Source organism: Carassius gibelio, chromosome B1 (genome assembly GCF_023724105.1).
Source record: "Carassius gibelio isolate Cgi1373 ecotype wild population from Czech Republic chromosome B1, carGib1.2-hapl.c, whole genome shotgun sequence".
Classification (NCBI taxonomy): domain Eukaryota; kingdom Metazoa; phylum Chordata; class Actinopteri; order Cypriniformes; family Cyprinidae; genus Carassius; species Carassius gibelio.
This window is the reverse complement of record NC_068396.1, coordinates 5,270,217-5,283,422: the sequence shown is the minus strand read 5'-3', so window position 1 is coordinate 5,283,422 and position 13,206 is coordinate 5,270,217. Positions and strand designations below refer to the sequence as shown.

General features: G+C 34.3%; 2 long non-coding RNA genes across 4 annotated transcripts; one reads left to right on the top strand and one right to left on the bottom strand.

Moving 5' to 3' along the window:
- The first annotated feature begins 3,767 nt into the window (after positions 1-3,767).
- On the top strand, positions 3,768-6,701 carry LOC127948556 (uncharacterized). Its single transcript, XR_008152113.1, has 3 exons — positions 3,768-4,380; positions 5,062-5,156; positions 6,082-6,701. It is a non-coding gene; the product is annotated as an uncharacterized LOC127948556 (long non-coding RNA).
- A 2,250-nt stretch (positions 6,702-8,951) lies between these two features.
- Positions 8,952-12,746, bottom strand: LOC127948453 (uncharacterized). Of its 3 annotated transcripts, XR_008152080.1 has the most exons (6): positions 12,140-12,746; positions 11,363-11,457; positions 10,349-10,476; positions 10,127-10,210; positions 9,453-9,580; positions 8,952-9,332 (listed from the first exon to the last, which is right to left on the bottom strand). It is a non-coding gene; the product is annotated as an uncharacterized LOC127948453 (long non-coding RNA). The 3 variants fall into 3 exon arrangements; XR_008152079.1 differs by having other exon boundaries at positions 11,363-12,746; XR_008152081.1 differs by having other exon boundaries at positions 10,127-10,207; positions 11,363-12,746.
- Positions 12,747-13,206: the final 460 nt, after the last annotated feature.

Below are 13,206 nucleotides of genomic sequence, written 5' to 3'. Positions count from 1 at the left end.
CCTTAGCGATATATCGGTCGACCACTAACTCACGGCCTTTTTCTCCTCATCACATCCAAAAGGAAAAGCAACTCAGTGTGACTTATAATGAGGCTATAGATTAAGTACTGCAGAAAACACTGAAGTAGAGTAAAAGATTAAAAAAAAGAAAGCCGATTAAAAAAAGAAAAAAAGAAAAAAATGTGTAGACTGCCATTTAGAAGTTCAGTTGTCAAAAACTAAATTTAGTCTATGTCTAAGAAACCCTCTTTATATGTTCTGTGACTTTTTTTTCTCTTGTAGATTATTTTTGAAAGGCTGCTTTTAGAACAGCATGATTTGTTTTTCTTCTGTTTTTAGTTACATCACAGCTTCTGTTCATTCACACTTTGCTGCCCATGAAACAAGAGCCTGTCATCACTGATGTGAGCGGCTCGGTCCTGCTTCCTGGAGGATGACTATTCATTTGGTTCAATTTTCTTATTATTTTTGAAAATGTATGCATACTCATGACAGATACTCTATACACCTCTGTTCTCTCTTAAGTCATTATCTGCTCGTGATTGTATGACTTTATGTATGTGGATTCATGCTATTTGTGTCATCACTGATACACTTCCTAAAGTCATGTCGGATATAAATCATCGATGCGCTCGAAAATAGCCAGACGTGACCATTCAACAGTAGATGCTTGTCACCTGCTGAATTCTATCTCAGTCGTACTGTACAAATAAGATCATGCGCAGCCATTTTATTAAGGGCATAAAGTCAATATTTCCAACCACTGAAACATATGTTTTCAGCTGTAGAATTTATGTAGTCTTCAGTTGACTTGCATTGTTTCTCCATGCAGAATTACACACAAAGTCAGGCACAACAAAAGCTATGGATATGGTTCTGGAAATAAATAATTCATTAATCTGGTCCCTAGGGAAAGTAGAGGTTTTTAATAATAACTGGGCTGCCCACTCCCATGAAGCATTGTGAATGAAGTTGTCTTCCTACACAACAAGTACTGTAATGAATCTTAACTGTAATACAATATTTTTTTTATATTGTACCATATGTTTTCATTGTGTCATGACACACACACACACACACACACATTTATATATATATATATATATATGTACACACACACACACACACACACAACAACGAAGCTGCTGAAAAAGCCCGGTCACTATTCATTTCAATGTGTGTGGTAGAGCTGATCATAAGCTAAAATATCAGTGTCCATCCCTTTTGGAAATAACTTTTACATTTGAATAATTTCAATTGATCTTGAACTGAATTATTCAGATGATTCCTAATCCAATTTCTTCCCATAACCGCACCTAACATACATCAGTGCATATAAAAAAATAAATAAAAAAAACCTCCACCAATAACCGGAATCCTCTGCTCTCCAGGGGAGATAGAAATATATCAATACTCCCCTATTTATTAAAAGCAATGGCACTGGCTTGAATCTGGACCTTAAATGGACCACATCAATTTGCCTCCCCCATTTTCATTGCCTCCATTAGATGAATGAGCCCAAGCGAGCGCCGCTGCTGCATAAAGCACAACAGAGCAACAGAAGAGGGTTCGTACGGCGTGGCGCGGGGCTGTTGTGAGGCTAGCGAGGCCCGGTGCCGTGACAGCGCTTGAGTAATGACTTTCACTGTGGTTGTCAGCGCTAGATTTATGTGGCCTACGCAGCAAGTCCACTCAAAGTATCTTAAAGGAAGTGTTCTTTGAGCAGTGCTCTCATGCTGCAATACTCCTGACCCCTGCTCCTTTTTATCCCTGTCCCTTCTGGTGGAAATTGGCCTTTATGACAGGTTTGCGCATGGGGGCGTGCTTTCGCATCTCCAGATGATTCCAAGTGCAATTGTGTGCTTTTGAAATGCAACAATTTACAATCAAAACAAGAGGTGCAGAGGTGTAAAGTGGAATCAGTTTGAGACGAGCAGAAGTGGTACCTTTCGCAAAACATGCCAAATTCTTTTAAGGGTGTCAGATATCAGGGTTTGAGCTCGTAGATAAAGGATAGCCGAGGAGCAGGTATTTCCAGGCGAGTTGTTTCATCGGTTTGGTGTTTTCTGTTTCATAGTCTCTTGTGGACGCTTGTGCTTACTTCTTCTGCCAAGCCGCTAATTAACTTGGAGTGATCTCATTTCGATGCGTCAATCTAGAACGACGTGGCCGACCTTGCAATGTGATAGATTCATAAACGTTTTCACAGAGCAATTATCAAGAGCAGAGGGAACTGATGGGGAAGAGTGGAGTTTCACATACAAGAATTTGGCAAAGCAGAGTGAAATGAGATGCAGTTTCACAATATAATAATTCCCAAGCTGAGGTATTACAAAGAGAAAAGCTGCACAGAGCCAAGTACTGCAGAACAAGTTGGCTGTTATTCTTTTATTTTTACAGTTTAATATGTGTTTAAATGTGTTTTCAAATAGTTAAAGGACATTTTTGAGGGTTTTATAGTGTTCGATGGTCACAGCTAGTGGGAATGGCCACAGTCAGTGTTACGTTTTCATTGATTTTCTTTGAACAGTGTCTGAATGTTACTTTGCAAAAGGCTAACAAAAGGATGCATGTCCAGATTGTATTTCATATTCACTACAAATGAAAAAAAAAAAAAAAAAAAAACTTATAATGATATTGATATTTTAATATCAGTATTTATTTGTTTTACAAATAATTGTTAGTTATTGATATAATTATTTAAAAACGAATCACTTGTTGACCTGTAAGCTTAATGAATGAATTAATTTTTAAAATGTACATTTCTTTTTTAAAGCAGAATTATTTTTCACATTTTAAAATGATTTTATAAATGCAAAATTATTTCTTTCTTTCTTTCTTTCTTTCTTTCTTTCTTTCTTTCTTGCTTTCTTGCTTTCTTGCTTTCTTTCTTTTATTATTATTTTTTTATTATTTATTTATTTATTTATTTATTTATTTTTTTTTTTTTTTTTTGAAATATAACCCAGACTTGATTTGAAATAATCAGATTATTGTGTTTTTCCTGATGCTGTTTGTATTGTTTATACTTTTCATGTATCTTACATGTCAGATTTACCAAGGTACCCTTCTTTTGACATAATGTAAATCCTTTCCCTATGTATGTAGAGTCTGTGCGAGTGCAAGGAGCTTCATATTTCACCTTTGAGACAGATAATCCAAAATAACCTTTCATACGAGAGGCTTCTCTTATCCCCTTTAATCTGATCCTAGATCAGCTATATGCTTACGTTCTCCAAGGGGAAACTCTGGATGCCACCATTCATCATTTCTATGGTACATTTAAAATCATTTGATATAACAATCTAAAAAGCCTCAAAGGAACACCTCTCCCTGTCGCACAAGGAAGAAAAAAAAAAGTACTGAAATAATTGATTTGACTGAGATACTGCCACTGAAGTTGCTCGAGATGCAGAGGAACTGTCTACAACGTTTTCTACTTGTTAGTGAGTCACAATAAACTAGGAGGAAGCATTATTATGGATTGCTGAGTTGTATTTTGTCCAGAAGTGACTGTTTAAAGTAAAAAAAAAAAAAAAAAAAAAAAAAAAAAAACATATATATATATATATATATATATAAAACCAAAATGAATTTGTTTCTTACAAACAGGCAAATTTTTACTTCACAATATGTTAATTGACAGAATGGAGTGGTGAGGATTACATATGAATTATTGTGAATTTTATTTTATTTTTATTTTTTTTTATTAGCTGTTTGGACTCTCATTCTGATGGTACCCATTCACTGCAGAGCATTCATTGGCAACACAGTCTCACTCTCTACTCGTCAAATGTCTGACGCATGGTCAAGTGATCTGGCGTCACTTTTTTGACGCACTGGGTATACCTTTGGCGTTATTTTTCAACGTGCAGGTTAGTCCGATAGACTTCTATAGAACTCAGCAGCGTTTAAATTTGACGTCTTGGTTCAGCACACCGCAACTACACTGAATAAATAAAAATAAATAATAGGCTACAAAAAATATATATATATATATATGACAGAGATCGTTTTTATCTGGCCCTCCAACTTGTTTTTGAGGTTTAAATATTCTCGCAATCTGATATTAAAGTGATCTCTGTGCCAAAGCTTAGCGCGTTCATCAGTGGTGAGTTTAACAACACTCAACTGCAGGTAAAACAGCATTCATCGGTGAGTTTGACCAAAGCAACACTCAACTGCAGGGAAAACGGCATAAAAAGGTGAGTTTAACAACGCTCCAAGGCGCGTGCAAGTAAGCAGTTTAACCGTTTTCTTACACACCATTCTCGCTTATCGCTTATTCATAGTTCATCATCTCTATGAAATCACGTTCAAGAAGTCTCATTCAGCACACATCGCGATACTTGCCATCAGTTTCCATGTGCCACAGGGTCGGTGAGTAGATATAATTACGCTCTTTTAATGCCTGTTATAAAATGTATTCTGTCTTTATTAATCAGATTAGCGCCATATTGTTTACTCGCTGTATTATATCAGTCATCCTCGGCTGTCTTTGAGTTTCATTGCGTTTAACTAAATGAACACACCTGCTAACTAGTGTGATTAAACCCTGTCGGTCACGTGACGTGCCATAGACTTTCAATATATTCATTTCATGTCAAAGATGTAAATTTGTAGTAAAATCATGGTAACCACGGCATGTACAATAGCAACAAATTAAATTTGAAGTTAAAATCCAGGAACGGGACATTTACCATGTTTTTTCCTCAGTAACTGTAGTTCTACTATGGTATATTAATAATCAATACAACAATAAAATAATCATCAAACTAACTATGGTTGTACAACTGTAATTGTCGTTTTTGATGTGCTTTTATATGACAGATATCACACATTTACTGTACCATGCTTTTGATACATTTTTATGTAAATCCAAAAAAAGTAAATAAATGAAAGGACACATTTTTCCCTTCCTGCAGTTCATTCATATCAGTTTATATTTTAAATATTTTGCTCACAAAACATTATTAAAATTCTGTTTATAATTCTATTTTATTTTACCCCCCTCCTCCTTTCTTATTTTTATTATTTATGTATTTTTTTTTTGTTGAAAAGATGTAAAGGAAGCAGTCATCCCTGTGGTGTTTGTGGAGAGGTTTTCCTTCAGAAATGGAGAAGACTGAAAGCTGCGGAGGCAGACATTTGCAGCAGTAAGTCTGTGTTGGTTTTACATTTTTATCAAACTGCTGTTATAAATTGCACAGCATTTGTTGTTTCTTAAACTTTTGCACTGTCCAAATACCCACACTTGCCATCTTTGCACTTGACCAATCGATTATTTATTTGACGTCTTTCCTATGTTTAGGCCAAGTGTTCGAGTGAGCATGATGACCACAAGTGTGTGTCGAACTTTTCATCACCTGATGACAGTGGTTCCCAATCCTGATCCTGGAGAACCCCAGCACTGCACGGTTTTGGCGTCTCTCTTATCTCACAAACACACTTTTGAGGTCTTGGAGTCTTCACTGATGAGCTGATGAGTTGAATCAGGTGTGTTTGATCAGGGAGACATCTCAAATGTGCTGTGTTGGGCTTCTCCAGGACCAGGATTGGGAGCCACTGCCTTATGGGACTCACTTAAGTGTTTACAGAGATTTTTTTTTTTTTTTTTTATTCAACTTTGCATTTTAAAATAAATTCTAATTCTCTTTTCATTAGTCCCTATTACAGAGGACAATTTAATTTTGGGGGCTTCTAATTAAGTGAAAAAAAAGCAGTTGCAAATGATGTACAAAATAAATATACTTTTCTGTACACCAAGAAAACATGCAACACTTTGTTTTACTACCAAATTATTCTCAGTATCTAATTATTATTATTATTATTATTATTATTATTAATAATATTTCACATACATTGGAAAGGTTTCCGTGAGCAGATCAATTACACTACTGATAACATTCCTTTAAGCATGTAATATATTTTTTTATAATTCATATGAATATAGCTTGCTATTATTGACTAGCTTTTAATAATAGATGCATTTAATATATAATTATACAGCATCTTTACAGAGGCTGGTTTTATGGTCTAAAAGTAGCATGTAATAATATTTCCTTCCTTTCTGTCTTTCAGGATTGTTCGCAGATAATGATGTTCTTCTCGATCATGCACAAGGACTCACCTCTTTAACTCTTTATCTTCCCAACACACACAGAAATGCTCCCTTGATTAGTGTTTAGACTTTGCAGTGCAGTTTTGTTTTAGTTCTAAGCTTATAATGAATACATTGTGACCTTCCAGCAACCCATATATTGTATACAGAACCAGTGATCAAAACAATGGTTGAAAATAGTATTTTTATATTGATAAAGCATTGTGTTCTCTTTTTCAAGCTTCATACAGTAAACTTTACTTCTGGTGCTTTTATCATAAAAAAACAAACATCAGTTCTCATCAGGAGTTTTCGTAAAGGACGTATTCATGCACAGCCATCCCCTAGTTCCAGTCATGAAGTGAATGATGTTATTGTCAGTTTTATTTCTGCATTTTTATGTAGCAGGTGTTTGTTTTCCTGAACGTTATCTTTCTTCCTTTGTTCGGACAATCAGTGTTTATTTGATGCTGTGCTGATGGAGGTTTATAGATGATATTGCACACTTGACATGCATGTCTTCATGGTCTTTATTTTCTGAGTTTGAAACAGTGTGTTGTATCACTTTTTGGTCAAATAAATTCTTCAGTGTTCTCTGAAAGACTATCTGTATTTACTTTTTTTTTTAAATAAAAGTATTTGCAAAGAATTTTTATTCTTCATAGTGGCAAAAACAACTTATTGACAGAGGATGCAGTGCAGTTATATGGGCAATTTGTCTTTGAATCAGTTTTTTTAACTCTGTTTTTATTGCTAGATTTCAATTGGTAAAGAATGGCAAATCACAGAAAAACAAAAGTGAATAATTTTTATAGATTTAAAACAAAACATAACATGCAATTTAAATGTTACAAGCTAATCATTTGATTAGAAAATGCACCTGTCTTAGAAAAAAAAAAAGATTTAATGAGAGGAATCGGTTCGATAGAACTGTGAATGCTGGCCATGTGCTCATCAATATTGCCCAATTTTTGTCAAGCTGAAAACAATAATTAGCGCATTTGCATTATTGTTGGAGGAAGGTGTAGACGTTAATAAAACACAATCTAATAGGTAGCAAATGTTATTGATTGTTAACCAATCTATCCCTTCAGCCGAAAAACGAAAGTCATCGGTCATAAATGGATAAGGAAGCGTGACGCCGCTGCTCAGCTTTGATATCATTGGCTGTCAATGTCCCTTGTCATCGCAGGGTTGTCTGTGGTTGGACTATCCTTTAACCCATACTAAACAGCGCATCGTGTTACAAAAGAACGTTTTGCTACTATTATCACATTAGTAATATATTAAGTCAACAATTAAGGGTTGCTATGTTGAGGAAAATTACCTCTTTAGCGAGATCCTAACCCTAACCCTAATCATAACTTCGATGAACTACAAAAAACAGCCCCTAGTTTCGCCTTTCCATATATAGAACGACGGAGGCTTGTGGGTAATGTAGTTTAAATCGTTTTATTGACGAAATGAAATAAATAATATATTTAATGGAAAACTGGATATATGAATAGTTTCATTGTGTAAACCTCTATGATATAATTGAAAGACAGAGTGAAATTTGGTATTTTAGAGGGAGCAATATTTAAAATGGCTTTATGAAACATTTCCATTTATTTCTGAAAACTGTGCCCGACATTATTTTATCAGCATAGCATAAGTAAAAATTCTTCTGGTTTTCTCTTTGATTCATTAATTGGACTCTGATTTACAGCCATTTCAAATGTACAGTTTTTGGCTCTTCCGGGGGGTGCTACTGGGCCCCTGGGGGTAGAAGGGCAGTAAAACCTACATGTATGTATTCTCCTCATAATGGACAACAAACTGAGCTGAGTCACATTTATATCTGACAGTTTTCACAGACTAACCTTTTCTTATTCTTATGTCATGAGCAGTAAAGCTTTTGACAGGACATGGTGAGGCCATCTGATGAAACATGGCAAAATTAGAAAGAAATGATTTAATAATAAAAATTATAGATTATTTATTTTATTTTTGAAGTTAACAGTAATAAATATAATGGATAAACCTGCAACAACATGCCATTATCTATTCCCCACTGTTAAGCAATAATCAAGGACAATTTATACACATTGTGATACTTCACTATTCCACAAGGAATAATTCATGGAGTACTCAGAATACTATATATATTAACTAATTAGCAACAATCAGTGTAAAAATGTCCTCCTCATCCCCTTATCTGGGTCCTCAGATGCTGAACATCAGTAATGTGCGTGCTCTTGGATTTAATGCAGTACAAGATCCATGTTGATCATTGCTTCTACATTCTCAGTTATCCCTCAAGTGTTTGTAACTATAAAGTAAATGGCTTTTCAAAATAATTCATCTAGTAAATCCCTTTATATATATATATATATATATATATATATATATATATATATATATATATATGAAGAGTTCAGATGCAAAAGCCTCTAAATGCCATCTGAAATTTTCATCTAAAATTAGGATTTTTATCAAGCTCCTATGCTTAGGTTGAGTCATTTTACTTTAATGGCAATGTGCAGGTCCTTTTCCAGGCTATTAAAGTGAAATAACTGAACATATATATAGGAGCCTGATAAAAATCCTAATTTTAGATGAAAATTTCAGATGGCATTTAGAGGCTTTTGCATCTGAACTCTTCATATATATATATATATATAGGCATATTTGTGATTAAATATATACAATACTAACTTTCTGGTGTATTGTTGTTCCAGGTGTCATTAATATTTAAGCAAAAAATAATCCTGGTAATTAATATGTAGTTTTTCAAGTGTAGAATAAACCCATAGTAGCCTACAGTATCTAGTAAAATTATGAATTTACCAAGAATTTTCAACACACAATATTCACCATATTAATTTTATTGAAGCATAGACTATGAAGTTGATAAAGTAGCTTCAAGACAAACACAGTTCAAGGAAAATAATAAAGGATCAAAAATTCATTAATATCATAAATTAATCAGTTCACACAGATGAGTGATGAAATGTCCTTAAAAGTAAAAATAATCCATCCAGTCAACTGTGATACAGATCATGTGATACATTTAAGACATGTGATACTGTTCCAGAAAATAATGATTCCCATCATCACATCTAAACTGGTTTCATCTCCCCATCGTGTTCTTCTTCTCTCGTGTCTGGAAACAGTTTGTGGTTGATGTCCAGCACTGATGAGGTGTAGCCTTTTCTCAGCCAGAGGATCTCTCAGTCCTAAGATCCCAGACCTGGTCAAAGTGAAACACACAATACAGATTAAGTTGTTTAATTGACAGAGAGCTCAGATTATGTTCTGTGTGATTTTAGCAGGGTGAGCAACTATGACCCTTGTAGTACTGTACACTTACCATTCTTCAAGCTGTTTTAAGACCTTTTGAGAAGGTTTTTCTCTGAAGACAATTTACCACATCCTCTTCTTTCAGTCCTTTCAAGAGCATCACTTGGTCAAAACCCCCCATTTGGCTGATGAGATCATCTGTACAAATTAAAATACTGCAATAAAAATTTCATTCTGCAAGAATTAAGGCAAAGGACTTGCTCATGAGACACCCCTTAGCATGTGACAGAATTTTTTGCCTCTATAATTCATCTATTGTTGCAGTAAATGTGTCTTTTTTCCCCTCTCTAATCTATCTTCAAAGTTCCTGACTTCTCTCACAAATGTGTTTTAGTGTAAGGCCTGGCTTAAAACCAATCAACTATCAATCCACAATTTATAATACAACATTTATGAAACAATGAAATAATGTAAACCACTTACATAAAACTTGTATTCTTTTATTTAAGACAAACAGTTGGTGTTTTTTTTTTTTTTTTTTTTTACTTAAAGTTTAAAAATATTCGGGTCACACTTTGCCTACATGATTTAATTGTAATAGCTGTATATAATTTTTTTTTTATTAAGAATAAAAACATAGAAAGAATAAATTACGGCTGAGATGAACAGTCCTGTGAGATAAAATCATAAAGTGCTGTAACACATAACACAGCATTGCACAGCATTGCTTCAACACACACATACCAGAGGACTTCAGTCTTTGTTTGGGCTCAAGATGGCTGTCTTCATTCCTCATGAGCAAATCATTTCCTTGGTCTTCCTTCTCTTCTGAAAAACAAGATAATCTTACTCTGTGTGCAATTAACATTGCTCATTAAACATATAATTAAGTTAATTTAAAATAAGATTCAGACCAGAGCATTTGATGAGTAAATGTTGATTCAGAAATATTTTAAACAAATGTACCTGGGAAGAGCTGATCATGGCAAAATTCGCTGAGACTCAGTAATAGCTCTTTTAGTTTTTAGGAAGGTTTGTGAGGGTTAGCTCTTAAAAGAGCTGTTGAGCTTGAACAGCATTATCTGCAAACAATCCTGTAAGACAGAAAGAAAGAAAAATATTACTACATTACATGCATCTTATACATTACTGTGCGTATGTGTGTGTGTAATTATACAGCTATATTCATATATATATTAAAAAAAATTATTACAAGCTAACAGGACTGTTATCAGTAGTGCGCAAGTCTTAATAATGCCAAAGCGCAGTGCCCTTAATGAACACTAAACCCAAATTATCTCCAATACCGCTCCGGAGCTCTATACCAGGCTTAGTGTATCCCATCATGCATCAATTTTTGGAATAAATTGTGAGACCTTTTGTCGAGATCTCACAAGGGGTCACGGAAACCTTTACAATGTATGTAAAATATTAATAATAATAATAATAATAATAATAATAATAATAATTAGATATTGAAAATAATTTTTCAATTAATTTATTTTAAAATGCAAAGTTGAATGATCAAACTAAAAATCTCTGTAAACACTTAAGTGTGTCCCATAAGGCAGTGGCTCCCAATCCTGGTCCTGGAGAAGCCCAACACAGCACATTTAAGATGTCTCCCTGATCAAACACACCTGATTCAACTCATCAGCTCATCAGTGAAGACTCCAAGACCTCAAAAGTGTGTTTGTGAGATAAGAGAGACGCCAAAACCGTGCAGTGCTGGGGTTCTCCAGGATCAGGATTGGGAACCACTGTCATCAGGTGATGAAAAGTTCGACACACACTTGTGGTCATCATGCTCACTCGAACACTTGGCCTAAACATAGGAAAGACGTCAAATAAATAATCGATTGGTCAAGTGCAAAGATGGCAAGTGTGGGTATTTGGACAGTGCAAAAGTTTAAGAAACAACAAATGCTGTGCAATTTATAACAGCAGTTTGATAAAAATGTAAAACCAACACAGACTTACTGCTGCAAATGTCTGCCTCCGCAGCTTTCAGTCTTCTCCATTTCTGAAGGAAAACCTCTCCACAAACACCACAGGGATGACTGCTTCCTTTACATCTTTTCAACAAAAAAAAAATACATAAATAATAAAAATAAGAAAGGAGGAGGGGGGTAAAATAAAATAGAATTATAAACAGAATTTTAATAATGTTTTGTGAGCAAAATATTTAAAATATAAACTGATATGAATGAACTGCAGGAAGGGAAAAATGTTTCCTTTTATTTATTTACTTTTTTTGGATTTACATAAAAAGGTATCAAAAGCATGGTACAGTAAATGTGTGATATCTGTCATATAAAAGCACATCAAAAACGACCATTACAGTTGTACAACCAAAGTTAGTTTGATGATTATTGTATTGTTGTATTGATTATTAATATACCCATAGTAGAACTACAGTTACTGTGGCAAAAACATGGTAAATGTCCCGTTCCTGGGTTTTAACTTCAAATTTAATTTGTTGCTATTGTACGTGTCGTGGTTACCATGATTTTACTACAAATTTACATCTTTGACATGAAATGAATATATTGAAAGTCTATGGCACGTCACGTGACCGACAGGGTTTAATCACACTAGTTAGCAGGTGTGTTCATTTAGTTAAACGCAATGAAACTCAAAGACAGCCGCGGATGACTGATATAATACAGCGAGTAAACAATATGGCGCTAATCTGATTAATAAAGACAGAATACATTTTATAACAGGCATTAAAAGAGCGTAATTATATCTACTCACCGACCCTGTGGCACATGGAAACTGATGGCAAGTATCGCGATGTGTGCTGAATGAGACTTCTTGAACGTGATTTCATAGATATGATGAACTATGAATAAGCGATAAGCGAAATGGGTTGTAAGAAAACGGTTAAACTGCTTACTTGCACGCGCCTTGGAGCGTTGTTAAACTCACCTTTTTATGTCGTTTTCCCTGCAGTTGAGTGTTGCTTTGGTCAAACTCACCGATGAATGCTGTTTTACCTGCAGTTGAGTGTTGTTAAACTCACCACTGATGAACGCGCTAAGCTTTGGCACAGAGATCACTTTAATATCAGATTGCGAGAATATTTAAACCCTTAAAAACAAGTTGGAGGGCCAGATAAAAACGATCTCTGTCATATATAATTTTTTTTGTAGCCTATTATTTATTTTTATTTATTCAGTGTAGTTGCGGTGTGCTGAACCAAGACGTCAAATTTAAACGCTGCTGAGTTCTATAGAAGTCTATCGGACTAACCTGCACGTTGAAAAATAACGCCAAAGGTATACCCAGTGCGTCAAAAAAGTGACGCCAGATCACTTGACCATGCGTCAGACATTTGACGAGTAGAGAGTGAGACTGTGTTGTCATTGGTGAACAAGTGATGTAATGATACATTTCCCCAGATCTATTCTGAAAAAAAAAGTAAATAAAATAAAATAAAAGATAAGTAAGTAAATAAATAAATGTATAAATATAAACTAATGTAAATCTAGGATGGTCTGAGGTGATTATATTTTCAGCAAATTATAATTCCTTTAGATCATAAGAGCCATAATCCAGATAGTGTAGTGGCATAAATTTATTTAGTTTTCCAGTAATATATATATATATATATATATATATATATATATATATATATATATATATATATATTATTTGTTTTATACTCATAGATGGGAAACTTTTTGGGAAAGTTACAATTAAGTAGTCTTTGATCATGTGAAAAGTAATTGTTTTATAAGTGATCATTTGGGGTGGAATTGACTACAACACACATGTGATTGAAATGTGGTACAGATTAAATGTTGTATTGTTAGTATACT